Source organism: Petaurus breviceps, unplaced genomic scaffold (assembly GCF_028583685.1).
Source record: "Petaurus breviceps papuanus isolate PSGF00001 unplaced genomic scaffold, PetGlider_PUasm1.0 90865, whole genome shotgun sequence".
NCBI lineage: Eukaryota > Metazoa > Chordata > Mammalia > Diprotodontia > Petauridae > Petaurus > Petaurus breviceps.
In genome coordinates, this window is record NW_027187367.1 from 17,936,092 (window position 1) to 17,952,646 (window position 16,555).

The 16,555-nt window shown below is 40.9% G+C and overlaps 1 pseudogene; it reads left to right on the forward strand.

Moving 5' to 3' along the window:
- Nucleotides 1–4,120: 4,120 nt before the first annotated feature.
- LOC138150238 (alpha-enolase pseudogene) lies at nt 4,121–6,626 on the forward strand (annotated as a pseudogene).
- The last annotated feature ends 9,929 nt before the right edge of the window (nt 6,627–16,555 follow it).

Sequence of the window (16,555 nt, forward strand, 5' to 3'; positions counted from 1 at the left end):
AGTGTGTAGCGCAGGGGATCACCTTCACTACAGTAGCAATCTCAATAGGGCTTATTTTCGGGGGAGGGCTTATTTTAGAGAAATCTTGCACAGTAAGGGGAGGGCTTATTTTCGGGATAGGTCTTATTATCGGGGAAACACGGTACGTGTAATATTTCTCACCCATAGAGGATAGAGAGCTGGAGTCAGGGCTAGGAAGACCAGGGGTGCAATTTCTGTCACACACTCTTTGTGTGACCTTGGGCAAATCACCCAACAGCTCAATGCTCTAACTCACTTGTGTCAAACCCACTGGTGGAAAATAGAAATGGGGGTCATTAAGCCATACATAAAGATCCCTGCTGCATAAAGACTTTGTTGTTGTTCAAACATGTCTGGCTCTTCATGACCTTGTTTTGAGTTTTCTTGGCAGATATAATAGAGTGGTTTGCCATTTTCTTCTCGAGATAATTTTATGGATGAGAAAACTGAGGCAAACAGGTTAAATGACTTGCCCAGGGTCACACAGCTGGTCTGACCGGGTCACATGAGGCCAGATTTGAACTCAGGAAGATAAGTCTTCTTGACTCCAGGACCGATATTCTATCCATTGCTCCACCTAGATGCCTGTAAGGCCGAGCAAAGGCAACTTCCCAAGGTTCAAAATACCAGTATAGGTGCTCTCCATTTTATTCAGTGACAAATTAAGAACAGACAGAATCAAAATATAGCATAATTCAAAATAGAGCATTTACCAAGTGTGATTCAATAATCTCTAAGTACTACCCCACCCCTGGACATTACATTCATCTAATAAGTCACAAAGTCCCTCTTCTAAATACTACTCCACCCCTAGGCTGTACACTCATTTAGTCCATCACAGAGCCCCTCTTCTCAAATGGAGATTAGTTTCCAATCATAAGTAAAATACATTCATTTGTTCAATTACAGAACACAAAAAGGTCAAAAGTTCCCCACCATTGGATCACAATTGAATCTACCCCAGAGTTACAACAAGCTTAAGCACAGCATTTAATACCCAAAGAGAGATCTTTTCTTCATCTTGACACGAGGCAAGTTCTCAGCAATCTTTGTAACTGGGGAGACAAAGCTTAGCAAGGCCACAAGATACATTGCCAGTGTCTTCATTAATTCATTCTCCGTCTGCAGAACAGTCCTAGGACCCCTGAAAACATTGGCAAAATCCTCTTCTAGGATTTCTGTAAACATACAAAATAAACAAGAAGAAAATCCTTCTTCAGGGCTTCTGAACCAACAGCAAGGTTCCAAAACCTCTGCAACAACAGGACTGTTTTCACCAGTGGACAAATCTGGCAAGACAACATCAAAACAGACAGACAAAGTACCAGCATAACAGCCATGTCTCCTCAGTCCTTGGCAGCTCTGGGTGGCAGCTCTCAAAAGTCCTGGGCAATTCAAACTGCCCCTCAGCAATCCTTTCAGTCTCGCTCTGCCTCCAAGGTGCTGCTTCCAAAAAGTTCTTCTGCCTCTCTCTTTTCTTGTGTCTCTCTAAATTTACCTCACCAGCTCCTCCCAGTTCAGCCCTCTCTTTTCACATCAACAAGTCCATCCCACAAGTGGGATTCACAAGCTCTGGGTTTTAACACAATCAAACCAAAAACCAAGCCAATACAGGGGGATCTTTAAATTCAATTACTATTACAATGCTTCACATATTGACTTAAAAAACTAATATTATCTATGTTTTATTATATTTAAATTTATTTTGTTATTTCCCAATTATATCTTTTTTAATTGTTTTATGTTTATTTTTAGTTTACATCATTCATTTCCACAAGATTTTGAGCTACAAATATTCTCCCCATCTTTCTCCTACCCACCACCCCAAAACAGCAATCCCACTGAATACCCCCACCCCAATCTGCTCTCTCCTATATCCACCCCCATCTCCCTTCCAAACTTCCATTAGGGCAAGACAGATCTCTATGGCCCAGTGCCTGTATATCTTATTTCCCAGCTGCATGTAAAAAATAATACGTATATGTTTTTAAACATTTTATTTTAAAACTTAAAATTCCAGATTCTTTCCCTTCCTCCCTCCTCACCCACCCTTACTGGGAAGATAAGCAATTAAATATAGGTTGCACTTGTGAAGCTATGCAAAACATTTCCATAGTGGATATATTGTGAAAGACTGACTATATTTCCCTCCATCCTATCCTGCCCCCCACTTGTTCTATTCTCTACTTTGACCCTGTCCCTTTTCAAAAATGTGTGCTTCCAACTTCCCTCCCCCCAACCTGCCCTCCCCTCCATGATCTTCCCTCTCATCCCCTTCCCCCTAGTCTCCTATAGGGTGAGATACTCTATTTAGTGTGTATGTTATTCCTTCCCTAACCAAATTCAATGAAAGTAAGGTTGACCCATCCCTTTTACCTTCCTGTTCTTCCCCTCCATTGTAACAGTTTTCCCTTACCTCTTCTGCATGACATAATTTACACTATTCTTTCTCTCCCCATCTCCTCTCATTATATTCTCTCTCACCTCTCAATTTCACCTCTTGAGTATCATCCCTTCCTATTCAATTGGTCCTGTGCCCTCTGTCTATGTATACCTGTACTCATATATACAAACACTCACATGTGTATTCATAGGCCCATATACCCTCCTATATAGACATGTATATGTATGTATACATACATACATACATACCTACACACACAGACATTTCTATTCCCTTCAACTATTCTCATGCTGAGAAAAATTTCATAAGTTGCAATTATCATTTTTCCATATAGGAACATAAATAGTTCAACTTTGATAATTTCCTTATGATTTCTTTTCCCTGTTTACCTTTTCATGCTTCTCTTGCTTCTTGTATCTAAATGTCAAATTTTCTATTCAACTCTGTTACTTTTCATAATGAATGCTCGAAAGTCCTCTATTCCATTGAATGACCATATTTTCCCCTGAAACATGAAACTCAGTTTTGCTTGGTAGGTGATTCTTCATTTTAATCCCAGCTCCTTTGACCTCCAGAATATCATATGCCAAGACCTTTTATCACTGAATGTAGAAGCTGCTAGGTCTTGTGTTATCCTGATTGTGTTTCCATAATATTCAAATAGTTTCCTCCTGGCTATTTATAATATTTTCTCCTTAATCTGGGAACTCTGAAACCTGGCTATAATATTCCTAGGGGATTTCTTTTTGGGATCTTTTCCAGGAGGTGATGGGTGGATTCTTTCAACCTCTATTTTGTCTTCTGGTTCTAAAACATCAGTGCAATGTTCCTTGAGAATTCCTTAAAGAATGATTTCTAGGTTCTTTTCTTGAATCATGGCTTTCAGGTAGTCCAATAACTTTTAAATTATCTCTCCTGGATCTATTTTCCAGGTCAGTGGTTTTTCCAGTGATATATTTCACATTGCCTTTTATTTTTTTCATTTGTTTAGATCTGTTCAATAATATCTTGATTTCTCATAAAGTCACTAGCTTCCATTTGCTCCAATCTAATTCTGAAGGAATGATTCTCTTCAGTGAGCTTTTGAGATTCTTTTTCCATCTGGAAAATTTGGCTTTTTAAGACATTCTTCTCCTCATTGGCTTTTTAAGCCTCTTTTGCCATTTGAGTTAGTCTATTTTTTAAGGTGTTATATTCTTCAGTCAGGTTGTTGACTCTCATTTCATAATTTTCTTGCATCATTCTCATTTCTCTTTCCAATTTTTTCTCCACTTCTCTTATCTGGTTTTCAAAATTCTTCATAAGCTCCTCTATGACCTGTTGGCAATTCATATTTTTTTGGAAGCTTTTGGTGCAGGAGTTTTGATTTTGTTGTCTTCCTCCTGTTCCATGCTTTGATCCTTTTTGTCCCCAAAATAGGAGTGTAAGTTGGATTGCTGTGCTTGCTTTGCTTCTTTTGCTTGCTCATGTTACCACTCAATTACTTGACTATTGAGTCTTTTGCCACAGTAGAACTTTGCTTCCAGAGATGGGAGCCCAAATCACTGGGGTTTTCTCAACTGCCGGAACTATTAGTTGGCTGCCTTCTCAGAAGCCTTCACATGCTCTAGCTCTCTGGTCACGCACCCTAGGACCTCCACCCAAGACAGGATCCAGATCCAAGCAGGTTAAAGCAAGAGTGATTATCCCATTAGAATGGTCACTTGGTCCCCCTACAATCTGCAGACCAGGAGTTCTGAAACAGCCAAGCGGCTGCATGGCCACGGCACTTCAGCTGCTTGTCCCTCTGGGGACAGAGTCTGGACCCCACTTCTGGACTCCCTGTTCCTAAAGTCCACTTACCTCTCATTTTGTCTTTAGCATTTATGGGTTGATAATTCTGGAAACTGCCACAGCTGCTGGTGATCTATTCTCCCAACATCACTCTAGTTGTGGCTGGTCAGATGCCCTGAGGCTAAAACCTCAGGCTCATGTGGGACTTGGCTTGGCTCCCAGAGCGCTGCAATGACCCCTACCTGCTGGCCTGTTGGGCTGTCTTCAGCAGTAGTTTCTCTCTGTCACTTTGTGGGTTCTGTAGCTCTAAAGTTTGTTTAGAGTTATTTTTTTACATGTATTGGAGGAGTTGGAAGCAGGAGCCATGTGGAAGTCCTATTTCTATTCTGCCATCTTGACTCCTTCCCAATTACATCTTAATTTTATTTGGGTGCATTCAGAAGTATTGAATGTTGTATGTGCCCACAGACTACCTCTGTTCCAAACAATTTTCTTAGACTACAACTTGCAAAGTGATGACCTGAATTGGTAGTAGAAGTTCCTTACCATGAACTCCTTACATTGAGGAAAACAGAGGTCTTGGGTTTTGTTTTGTTTTTTTGCCTTTTGGAGGGCAATTGGGGTTTAGTAACTTGCCCAAGGTTACACGGCTTTGCTTTTTTGTTTTTAACAAAATAAAACAATGGAAAACAAAAAATGGGGCAGCTAGGCTGTGCTGTGGATAGAGTACTGACCCTGGAGTCAGGAGGACCTGAGTTCAAATCTGACCTCAGTCTCTTTCTAGCTATGGGACCCTGGACAAGTCACTTATTTCTGATTGCCTCCAAAATTAAAAAAAAAATAAGGAATTAGTGAAAACTTGAGGCCATTTGTTAGGAGTTCCATTTTCTCTCTTCTTCTGTGCCTCAGATCTCCTCAGCTTTATCCCCACCTGTACCAGAGTCAGGAGGAGTGGCCTTTCTTTCTCCTTGCCAAAGTCTGTCCCTCTGCCCAATCCCATCTCTGTCCTGGAAACACTCTCTTCAAAGTTGCCAAAGATCTCCAAAGGGCTAACTCCAATGGCCTTTCTTTATCTTTATCTATCTTGGCTCCTCTGCAGCTTTTGACATTGCTAACAATTTATTTCTCCTAGCCAGGGATGGGGAACCTGTGACCTTGGGCCACATGTGATCCTCTAGGTTCTCAAATATGACCCTTTGACTGAACATCAAACAAGTTCAAAATGGCAAACTTCACACTTTGGATTCAGTCAAAGGGTCAAGCTTGAGGACCTAGAAAGCCACATGTGGCCTTGAAGCCACAAGTTTCCCATGCCTGTATTCTCTGGGGCAGCTACATGGCTCAGTGGATGGAGTGCTGGGCCTAGGGTCAAGAGGATCTGAATTCAAATCCAGCATCGGATATTTTCTTGCTGTGTGACCTTGGGCAAGTCATTTAATTTCTGTTTGCCTTAATTCACTGAGGAAGGAAATGGCAACCTCTGCCTCTGTTTTCTGAGCTCAGTGGAGGAAGCTCCGTCCAGAAATTCACCATATCTATTTACAAGATACAGGCAAGAGAGATCTTTGACTCTCATGGAAACCCCACTGTTGAAATCGATCTCTACACTGAAAAAGGTCAGTTCTGAGCTGCGGTGCCCAGTGGTGCTTTTACCGGTATCCATGAAGTCATAGAGTTTTGAGACAATGATAAGACCAGCCACATGGGGAAAGGTATCTCAAAAATGGTTGAGCACATCAATAAATCTATTGCCCTGACCCTGATTAGCAAGAAACTGAATGTTGTGGAACAGGAGATCAACAAATTAATGAAGGAAATGGAAGGCACTGAGAATAAATCTAAATTTGGTGAAAATGCCATATTGGGAGTGTCTCTGACTGTTGGTAAGGCCAGAGCTGCTGAGAAAGGTGTCTCTCTGTACTGCCATATTGCTGACCTTGTGGGCAATGATGAAGTCATCCTGCCAGTTCCAGTCTTTAGCGTGATCAATGGTGGCTCCCACGCTGGTAACAAGCTGGTCATGCAGGAGTTCGTGATTGTCCCTGTTGGAGCCAAATGTTAAGGAAGCCATGCTCATTGGAGCTGAGGTCTACCACAACCTAAAGGTCATGATTAAGCAGAAATATGGACAGGATGCCACCAATGTAGGTGATGAGGGTGGCTTTGTTGATAACATCCTGGAGAATAAAGAAGCCTGTTGCTGCTAAAGAAGGCTATTGGTAAGGTTGGCTATTCTGATAAGGTCGTGATTGGCATGGATGTTGCTGCCTCAGAATTCTCCCAATATGGCAAATATGATTTGGACGTCAAGTCTCCTGATGATTCCAGCAGATACATCTCCCCTTCTGAGCTTGGGAACCTCTACAAAAGCTTCATCAAGGGCTATCCAGTGGTGTCTTTTGAAGATCCCTTTGACCGGGATGATTAGGAAGCTTGGAAGAATTTCACTGCTACTGCAGGCATCCAGGTGGTAAGGGATGATATCACAGTGACTAATCCCAAGTGCATTGAAAAAGCTGTGAACAAGAAAGCCTGCAACTGTCTCCTACTCAAAGTGAACCAGACTGTTTCCATGACTGAATCTCTCCAGATGTACCAGCTGGTCCAGTCTAATGGGTAGGGAGTAATCGTTTCCCATCATTCTGGGGAGACCGAAGATACCTTCATTGCAGACCTGGTGGTGGGTCTCTGCAATGGGCAGGTCATGCCCCCTGCCAATCTGAACATCTGGTAGAAGTCTGCTCTGCTCCTAAGAATAGGCAGCACCAAGTACTAGACCAGCTTTGTTTTGGGGCCAGGGACCTCTGCTGCTTAACTCCCCTCTCCCTTCCACAGTTCTGTGATGTTCTCACTGCTTTGTTATAACTGTCTTACACCAGAGACTACCTGATTGGCTCTCTGTCAGCAGACCTTTATCATCTTCTGACTGGGATAGAATGACTTCTTCTCACCTCCCAACCCTGGTGTTGATGTGTGAAGCCATGTACCTGTGATGCAGCCCCAGTGAGCCCACAGACCAGATCCTTATTGACTTTTAATGTAGAATAAAAGTATTCAGTAACCACCCCAATAAATAAATAAATAAATAGGGAAATGGCAAACCACTCCAGTATCTTTACCAAGAAAACCCCGTGGTCTGCGGGGTCATGAAGCATGAAGCATTGAACACAACTGAACAACAATGAGACATTTTTTCTTCTTTAGGTTTTGGGCTCTCCTAACACTGTGCTGTTACTACTGTCAGACCACTCCTCATCAGTCTCCTTTGCAGACAACTCCAAAATATAAATATTCAGACCTTATTTTGCTCAGAAGCTCTGATCACAAAACACCTACTGCCTCCAGACACCTCCACACTATAGGCATCTCAAACTCAGAATGTCCAAAATAGAACTCATTATATTTCCTGGAAAAACCCACTCCTCCTCCTAACTTCTCTATTTCTGCCATGTTTCTCCATTTACCCACACTCACCACCTTGGAGTAATCTTCACTCTTTTTTGTCTCCATCATCCTGCTCCCATATCCAAGTCTAATTGATTCCACCTCTACAATATCTCTCCTATCCTTCCCCTTCTCATATCAATCCAGGCATCGTGCTGGCTCAGGCCCTTATCACCTCTCACTCAGACTATTGTATAAAAGCAAACAAAACAAAATTATAATTATTCTTCACGTATCCATTCTCTCCCTTCACCAACCCATCTTCTATTTAGTTTCTAAACTGACATTGCTATGGTACAGATCTAACTCTATCAGTCAGTCAGCCAGCCAATAAACATTTATTAAGTGGCCTCTCTGTGCCTGGCACTGTGCTAAGCTCTGGAGATACAAAAAGAGGCAAAAGATAGTCCCTGCCCTCAAGGAGCTCACAATCGAATGGGGGAGACAACAACAAACAAAATGTACAAACAAGCCATGTACAGGACAAATAACAGAGGGAAGGCACTAGAATTAAGATTGAGTTGGAAAGGCTTTCTCATAGAAAATGAGATTTTTTTTGTAGCTCCTCTTCCTAGGAAGTTTGAGTGGCTCCTTGTTGTTTCGAGGATAAATTGAAAACTCCTCTGTTTGGCATTTAAAACCCTTCACTCTTTCACTTGTCTTTCTAGAGCAGCTGCTCATTGCTTCCCCTTACACTCTACCTTCTAGCACAGAGCCACCTTCCATTTCTGATTCTTTGCACAGGCCGGATCATACGCCTAGAATGCTATCTACCCCTCCTCATCTTGTATTTATGAACCTTTAGCTCCCTCCAGAGAATAGATTAAATGGCAGCTCCTACAGGAACTTTTTCTAGATTCTCCTAAAAGGGGTGGAGAAGCTGTGGCCTCAGGGCTGCATGTGGCCCTCTAGGTCCTCAAGTGCTGCCCTTTGACTGAATCCAAACTTCACAGAACTCCTCCGCCCCATTGTTTCGCGTTTACTCTGTGTTTTATAGATTGTCTGTACATTTGCTGGTTCTCCCCAGTAGAATGTAAGTCCCCTGAGGGAAGGGACTGCCTCTTTTTGTTTGTTTGTCTTTCTGTCCCCAGTATCTAGGACATGGCAAGTGTTTAATTCACACTTGCTGAATTTACTCAAATTGAATAAAGTGCTTCGAGTGATTTGAGGGTGGAAAGTTATCATTTATAGGGGAATTAGGGAAAGCTTCACCAACCAGGTAAATTTTGAGTTGGTCCTTAAAAAATAAAAGGCAAGAATTCAACAGGTTATTAAATAAATGTCAACTTCTCAAATGTATACACCCTAGTTTTCCCACTAGCGGTCTTCTGAGAGTCTCTAAAATTGAACTAAAGATACGATAGCATCCACAGGAGACTGAATATGGGAAAGAAAGAGAAGTAATTTGCAGACATGGGACACTTGGAGGGAGATCAGGCCTGCCTGGATAGAGCATCTCAAAAGAGGACTTTTGACAGCTAAAGAGGCAATAAAAAGGATTCAGTATGACTGGAGGGAGTGGGGGGAGGGACATGTGACATTAGGTAAGTCATTTCCCCTGTCTAGGTCTCATTTTTCTCACTTGCAAAATGAAGGATTTGGACCCCATGATCTCTGAAGTCCCATCTGGCATTGCAATTCTGTGATTCTGGCTGTTAGAAGCAGGAAGAGAATAGAAATGCAGGTGGAAGGCCACCTGGAACAAATTTCACCTACTTTCCAACTTGGCCCAGTTTATCCATGGATATGTATTATAAGGTAGACTTCCCATCCGTGTAGAAAAATAAAATAACAGAGGCTAAATCACACTAGTGATTTTGAAAGTGACCAGTGAATGATATGATTCAATCATCAGTATCTTCCACATTGGAGTGAATTGTTATCATCCATTTCCTCAACACAATAATTTCAGTTAGTTTTTCAGTTGTGTCCAACTCTTTGTTCCTCCTTGGGATCTTCTTGGCAGATACTGGAGTGGTTTTCCATTTCCTTCTCCAACTCATTTTACAGATGAGTAAACTGAGGCAAACAGGGTGATGTGACTTTCCCAGGGTCACAGAGATAGTGAGTTTCTAAGGCCAGATTTGAACTCAGGAGAATGAGTCTTTCTGACTCTAAGACACTGGACCACGTAGGTGCCCTAGTGTCAGGAGGACTTGAGTTCAAATCTAGTCTTGGACACTTACTAGCTGTGTGACTTTGAACAAGTCACTTCATCATTTGCCTCAGTTTCCTCATCTGTAAAATAAGCCGGAGAAAAAAGTGGCAAACCACTCTAGTATCTTTTTCAAGAAACACCAAATAGGGTCACAGAGAAAGTGTACAAGAAGAAGTGACAATAGACAAGAATCAATCAACTTGAATTTTTTTTAGCACCTGCTCTGCTCCAGTCATTGTGCTAAGCTCTGGGGATACAGAGAAAGGTAAAAACAATCCCTGCTTTCCAAGGGCTCTCATTCTAATAGGGGAAGCACCATGTAAATTACCAGGTACCTAGAAGACATAGATAGGGTAGATGCAAGGTTATCTGAGTGGGGAAGGCATTGACAGCTCGGAGGTCTAGGGAAGGTCTCCTACAGAAAGTGGGATTTGAGCTGAGATCTGAAAAAAGCCAGGACAGCAAAGGAAAGGTGCCAAGTTTGACATAAAAAAGAATTTAGAGACTAAGAGGGCACAGAACATTTCTCTTGTTTGGGAGACTTGCCCTTCAGTTCTCAAAGTCAGAGATAGAAGGGGTGGAAAGGAAGCATGAAGATGATAGGAGTAAAAACTCTCTCCTCATCTGACTCTCATTCTCCTGCCTCCCCTGCTTTACGAATGATGCATTAGCTGTGGTAAGAAGCAGATGGAGGTCTCTGAACAGAAAAGCATTAGCTGTCAAAATCCTCAGCCAATTCTGAATCCCGAATCTATGCCGTAAGACCCCAGGAGGAATTGTGTGTATGGAGTTCCAGAGTTTTCACTTAAAGACTGACCCTCCTAGAAACATGAGATGAATATCACCTGGGGACTGTTTTTGCTTTCTTTGCTCCTCTACCTATTAAAAGGAGGAACAGCCATCAGGGACCAGACAAACCAATCTGTGGTTTCCCAAGGACTTCTTGGGCTTGGAGAGGTCTGTTCCTTGCCTAAGGGTTTTCTGGGTTTGGGAGAGGCTGCAGACATGCAGTCACACAGCAGGTATTTTATTATATATTGTTTTATTACTTTTATTGATTCTATGCCAAGAGTAAAACACCATGTACAGTAAAGCATGTTCTGTTCATTCCTGTGGGGAGTCAAATCCATTATGCCAAAGTCAGGCTATCAGAGCTCAGTAAATTTGTTGAATTCAGGGAGAAGGTGAGATTTGGCCAGCAGGATGGGAACTCAGAGTTGATTCTGATTGGTTAAATGTACAATAACCCACCCCCTAACTCAACCAGGTGGTGTAGTGGATAGAGTGCCATGCCTGAAGTCATGCAGACTTGAGTTCAAATCTAGTCAAACTTATTAACTGTGTGACTTTAGGCAAGTCCCTTTACCCTGCTTGCCTCAGTTTCCTCCCCTGTAAAATGAACTGGAGAAGAAAATGGCAAAACCATTCCAATCTTTGCCAAGAAAACCCCAAATGGGGTCACAAAGGGTCAGACACAACTGGAAAACAACAACAAAACCCCCCCCTCTGGATTAATGGGTTGTTAAAACTACTCAGAAAGGCAGCAATGGAAAATAGAAGGTCATGCACTCCCTGAAAGCTACAGAGAACTCAGCACTTCTGCTCAGCGGGTGAAATGCTATAACTGCCAGGGTGAATCCAGGACTCATCCAACTCCTTATCCTCGAATAGGATCAAGATAGTGGTTAATGGAACCACCTGATGGTTAAATAGTACTTTACATTTTACAAAGTATATTAGATCCCTTATCTTATTTAATCCTTGGAACAAAGTCTTGGGAAAGGTGGTACAAGTATTATTATCCTCACTTAATAGATGAGGAAATTCAGGCTTACAGGGACTCACTCCAGAGTATATAATAAGTCTGCCTTGCACCGGAAATTTCCAATAAGATTTGTTGTTGTTCAGTCATGTCCAACTCTTCATGACCTTGTGGACCATAGTATGGCAATGCTGTCCATGGAGTTTCCTTGGCAAAGGTACTGGAATGGTTTGCCATTTCCTTCTCCAGTGGATGAAGGCAAACAGAAAGTTAAGTGACTTGCCCAAGATCATACAGCTAGTAAGTATCTGAAACTGGATTTGAACTCAGGTCTTCTTAACTCCAGACCCCGTGCCCTACCTGTCCACTGAGCCATCTAATTGCTTCAAAAGACTTTACCAATGAGATAGCCTTTTCTTTGTGATTTATTCCATTCATTTAGCTGTATTATAGTCAATCTCAACTGATTGTTGGTCACTTTCAATTCAGTTCAATACAATTCATCAACAATTAACATTAATAATTCTTGTGACCCTGCACTAGGCAATGTGCACATGAAGACAAATAGATATACATACATATCTATATATTCACACATGTGTGTGTATGTGTTACATGCATGTATATGTGTATACATATGTGTCTGTGTATGTGTACTGTACATGTACTGTATATGTATAATCCTTGAACTAAAGGAACTTATATTTTGCCTTCTTGTACATTTATATCCTTTCCTTACCTTCCACATCAGATAGATTGTAGAGTCTTCCTCAAGGGGGAGGACTCAATGTAAGAGATTGTGTTAAATGTTTTCATTTCAATTCAATAATCATTTATAAAACATCTATTGTGCTCAAGGCATTTGCTCATGTAATAGGAACATAGATGTGGTGCTTGAAAGAAGCTTAAGTCATTTAGTCATAGATTTAGAATAAGGGGAATCTATAGGACCATTGGACCCAGCCCCCCTCATTTTACCAATATGTAAAATGATACTCAGAGAGGTTAAATACTTATACAAGATCCAAGTGAGTAAGTGGTAAGAAATAGATAAACCTATGCCCCACTGACTCCAGATGCACTCATCTTTCCATTGAATCATGGATTTGTTCCCTCCAATGATTCAGATCAAAACTTTCCCATTCTATATGACTCTAGTCCATGTTTCCCCATAAGTGTGCTACAGCAGGAGTCCCCCAACATTCTAGAGGCTCTCCTCAACTTCTCCTGACATCAGAAAAATACCAGTTGACTACATAGACCACCCAACAGTTATACATCATTCCTACCACAAAATTAACCTAAATTATTTTTTTTTTGCTTTTTGGAGGGCAATTGGGGTTAAGTGACTTGACCAAGATCACATGGCTATTTTTTGTGTCTGAGTATCTGAGGCTGTATCCAAACCCAGGTCCTCCTGACTCCAGGGCCGGTGCTCCACTCACTGTGCCACTTAGCCACCCCTAAATTCTTTTTGACATGGTTTATTCCATTACAATCCAGGAAAGAACAGTTTAGAGACATAAAGATTAACCTAAAATGGTCCCTACCTTCAAAGATTTTATATTTTATGAGGGGGGGAGCTAGATATGAAAAATCAACAAATATGTAAATATGAAGTAACTTCAGGGAAGAGAAAATACTAGATACTAGGGAGATTGGGGATAAGATCTTTAGGAAAGAAATTAGAGATTTTAACAAGTGAAGGTGAATAGGGAGTAGATTCCAGGCATACATAATAGCCCATGTTGAGGCATGGAATTAGGGGGTGGAACGTCAGAGATCAAGGGTTAACTAATAGTCCAGTTAGGTTAGAATATAGTGTCTGTGGAGGGGAGTAATAAAATAAACATGGAAAGGCAAATTTAAGTCAAACTGTGGGTGGCTTTATGTTATCCTAGTGGAAATAGGAAACCACTGAAGATTTTTGGTTAGGAAAATTATATAGTCAGATCTTTGGATGGATGGTGAATAGGATATAGCAGATACTGAAACTAAGGAGATCAACTAATAACCTGTTGCAATAGTCCAGGTAAGAAATAATGAGGGTCTGAACTAGGGTGAGAGAGGCAGGAGACACTGGAAGTGAAATAAATCAGATTTGTTGAAAAAAGGGGAGTTTGGATGAAAGATGGGTTTTGGAGGAAATATAATGAACTGCTTTGTGACCATGTTAAGTTTAAGATGACAATGGTACATCCCACTGGAGATACCTAGCAGGAAGTTGTGGTATGGTTATTAGAACTGATTTGTGCAGATCCATTTACATAGAGGTGAAAATTAAATCTTTAAGACTAATGGAATCTGCCCAAGAGAAAGAGCATAGAGTGAGAAGAGAGCCTAGGATAGAGTAGTGGGGGACACCCAGCTTTATGTGTTATGAAATAGATAATGACCAAGCAAAGAAGACTGAGGAGAGATTAGGAAGGTAGGAAAAAAACAAAGATGGAAGACTTACAGAAGTCAAGGACAAGAGAGTATTTTCAGGAGATAGGAGTGGAATATAGAGCAGAATTTCCTGGACTCTAAGAGCTAAGATTGGTAAGAGGGCCTGGATGTACACACATGAAAGCTATATATGTTAAGAGTCAGATGAAGACCTCAGTAAGAACTAGGAAGGAAGTCTTCATCTGTTCCTTTTTGTTATATGATTTTGAGTTGAAGGGGCTCTTAGATGTCATGTAGCCCAACTAATTTATTTTGAGGATGAGTAGAAGTGAATCACCCAAGGTAGCATATATCTAAACCAGATCTTCTTACTCAATACATGGCTTATTGTTGAGGTAACTATGTGGATAAGTGAATAGAGTGATGGTCCTGGAGTCAGTAAGACCTCAGTTAAAATGTTATCTCAGTAACTTATTAGCTGTGTGACCCAAGGTAAGGCACTTAGTCTCTGTCTACCTCAGTTTCTCCATATGTAAAATGAAAATAAAAATAGCATCTACCTCCCAGGGTTGTTGTAAAGCAATGTTGGTAAAAGTACCTTGACAGCCTTTAAATGCTATAAATTCTATCATTACTGTTCCACTGTGCCCCGCTATTTCTCCTTTATAGTAAAAGCCCCAGGGACCACTGTAGCAACAGGCTCAATTCTTAGGTGGAACACCCTGTCTGACTATCCAAGTAAGGAAGCAATAACAGCTGGGGACAATAATGCAACCAAGGGATGCTAGATTTAGAATAATTAACCCATGGAGTGTGTCGGCACCTATGTATTGCCTTGCTCTAGGATGGTAAACTGACAGCAGAGTAAGGGAGAGGGTGAGAAAGACAGAGATTGAGACAGAGGAGACAGAGATGCTGAGATTGCAAACATACCTATACATGCTCCAAATGAAATCCAAAGGAGGAAACAATTACAAGCTAGATACCAGGGTCCAGTATAGGATGGGTGAAGTCAAAGGTTTACCAGGTCCTATTTACAAGAGGAAGAGATTCAGCAGGGTTGTTTGTCTTTGCTAAGTGATTTGGAAATGAGGATGGGAGATAGGGAAGGGGGAAAGCATTTATATAGTGCCAGATAGCACCTACTTGGATAGTTGAATGACTGAAATAGAGTGCCAGGCTTGGAGTCAGGGAGACTCATCTTCCTGAGTTCAAATCTAGCTTCAGACACTTACTTGCTGTGTGACCCTAGCCAAGTCACTTAACCCCGTTTGCCTCAATTTCCTTGTCTATAAAGTCAGCTGGAGAAGGAAATGACAAACCATTCTGGTATCTTTGCCAAGAAAATCCCAAATGGCATCACAAAGAGTCTAACACAACTGAAACAACTAAACGTTGTTATTTTGGACATGATCTGAAATTTCATTAATCTAGGGAGCTCCTAGTGAGGAAATTCCATCTATTAATAAAGAGTAGGAATTATTCTGAAATGTATAATCTGAAAGAATAACTTAAGGTACAAGTGACTTTCCTAGGGTCATACAGGAATTATGTGTCAAAGACAAGAATTGAACTTAAGTTTCCTTGTTTCTGAGGCCAGCTCTCCATCCTCTCTATCGTATGGTGGGTGGCCACTGGCATGGTGGAAGTGATCAGGATTATGGTGTTGTTGGTGGTCCTCCTCATCATCAGCAGCATTGTCATTGTCGTCATGGTTTCTTAATCCAGGAGTCACTTAATCTGGTGAAATCACAGATCCAGATCCCATCCTACTCAAATCAATACATCAATTGTCATTCATTATTATGAAATATTTTTTTCTCGGCTTGTTCAACAGAATTTGAGTAAAAATATTCTCAGCAATTGTCACTCTATTGCTACTGTTCTTTTTAATTCAATATTCTATGGCATGGGTAGATGAAATAATTGCTTTTGGCAGCTGAATAAAAGTATTGAGGTATAATCCTGGAGTTAATGAAAGTGTCTTCTGGACAACTCCAGTAGCATAGAAATGACAGAGATTATACATATATACATATATATATATATATATATATATATATATATATATATGTGTGTGTGTGTGTGTGTGTGTGTGTGTGTGTGTATGTGTGTGTGTGTATCTGGTCACAGAGGATTTTGGAGATTATGTATATTTAATATGACAATATCTATTAAAATGTTGATCAACCTAGAAATAATACTGACCCATTAAGTTTTTATAAATCAATATTATTTCCGGATAATTGTGGACCATGGTTTACTATAACGATCCTGTTCCTGTATCATTAATTATTGAGTTTAGTTCTCAATGGTATTTTAAGGTCTACATAGGTAATTGTCATCTGTCAATTCATGAAAGACAGGAAGCTTCTGATGTAGACTTCTAGCTAGTAGATCTTGCCTCTCTCTAGGTATTCAGAACGTGCTAACTTATTGCAGCTTACAGTGATGTGTAATATAGTTTCTGGTATTCTCTTGCAAAGTCTGCATTGATCACTAATATTCCTTCAGAATCATCCTTCTGTAATTTCTGATGCTGATGACTTTGGTAGTAAACTGCCATTCTAAAGCCCTCCATTTCTATAGACAAATCTACCTGAGT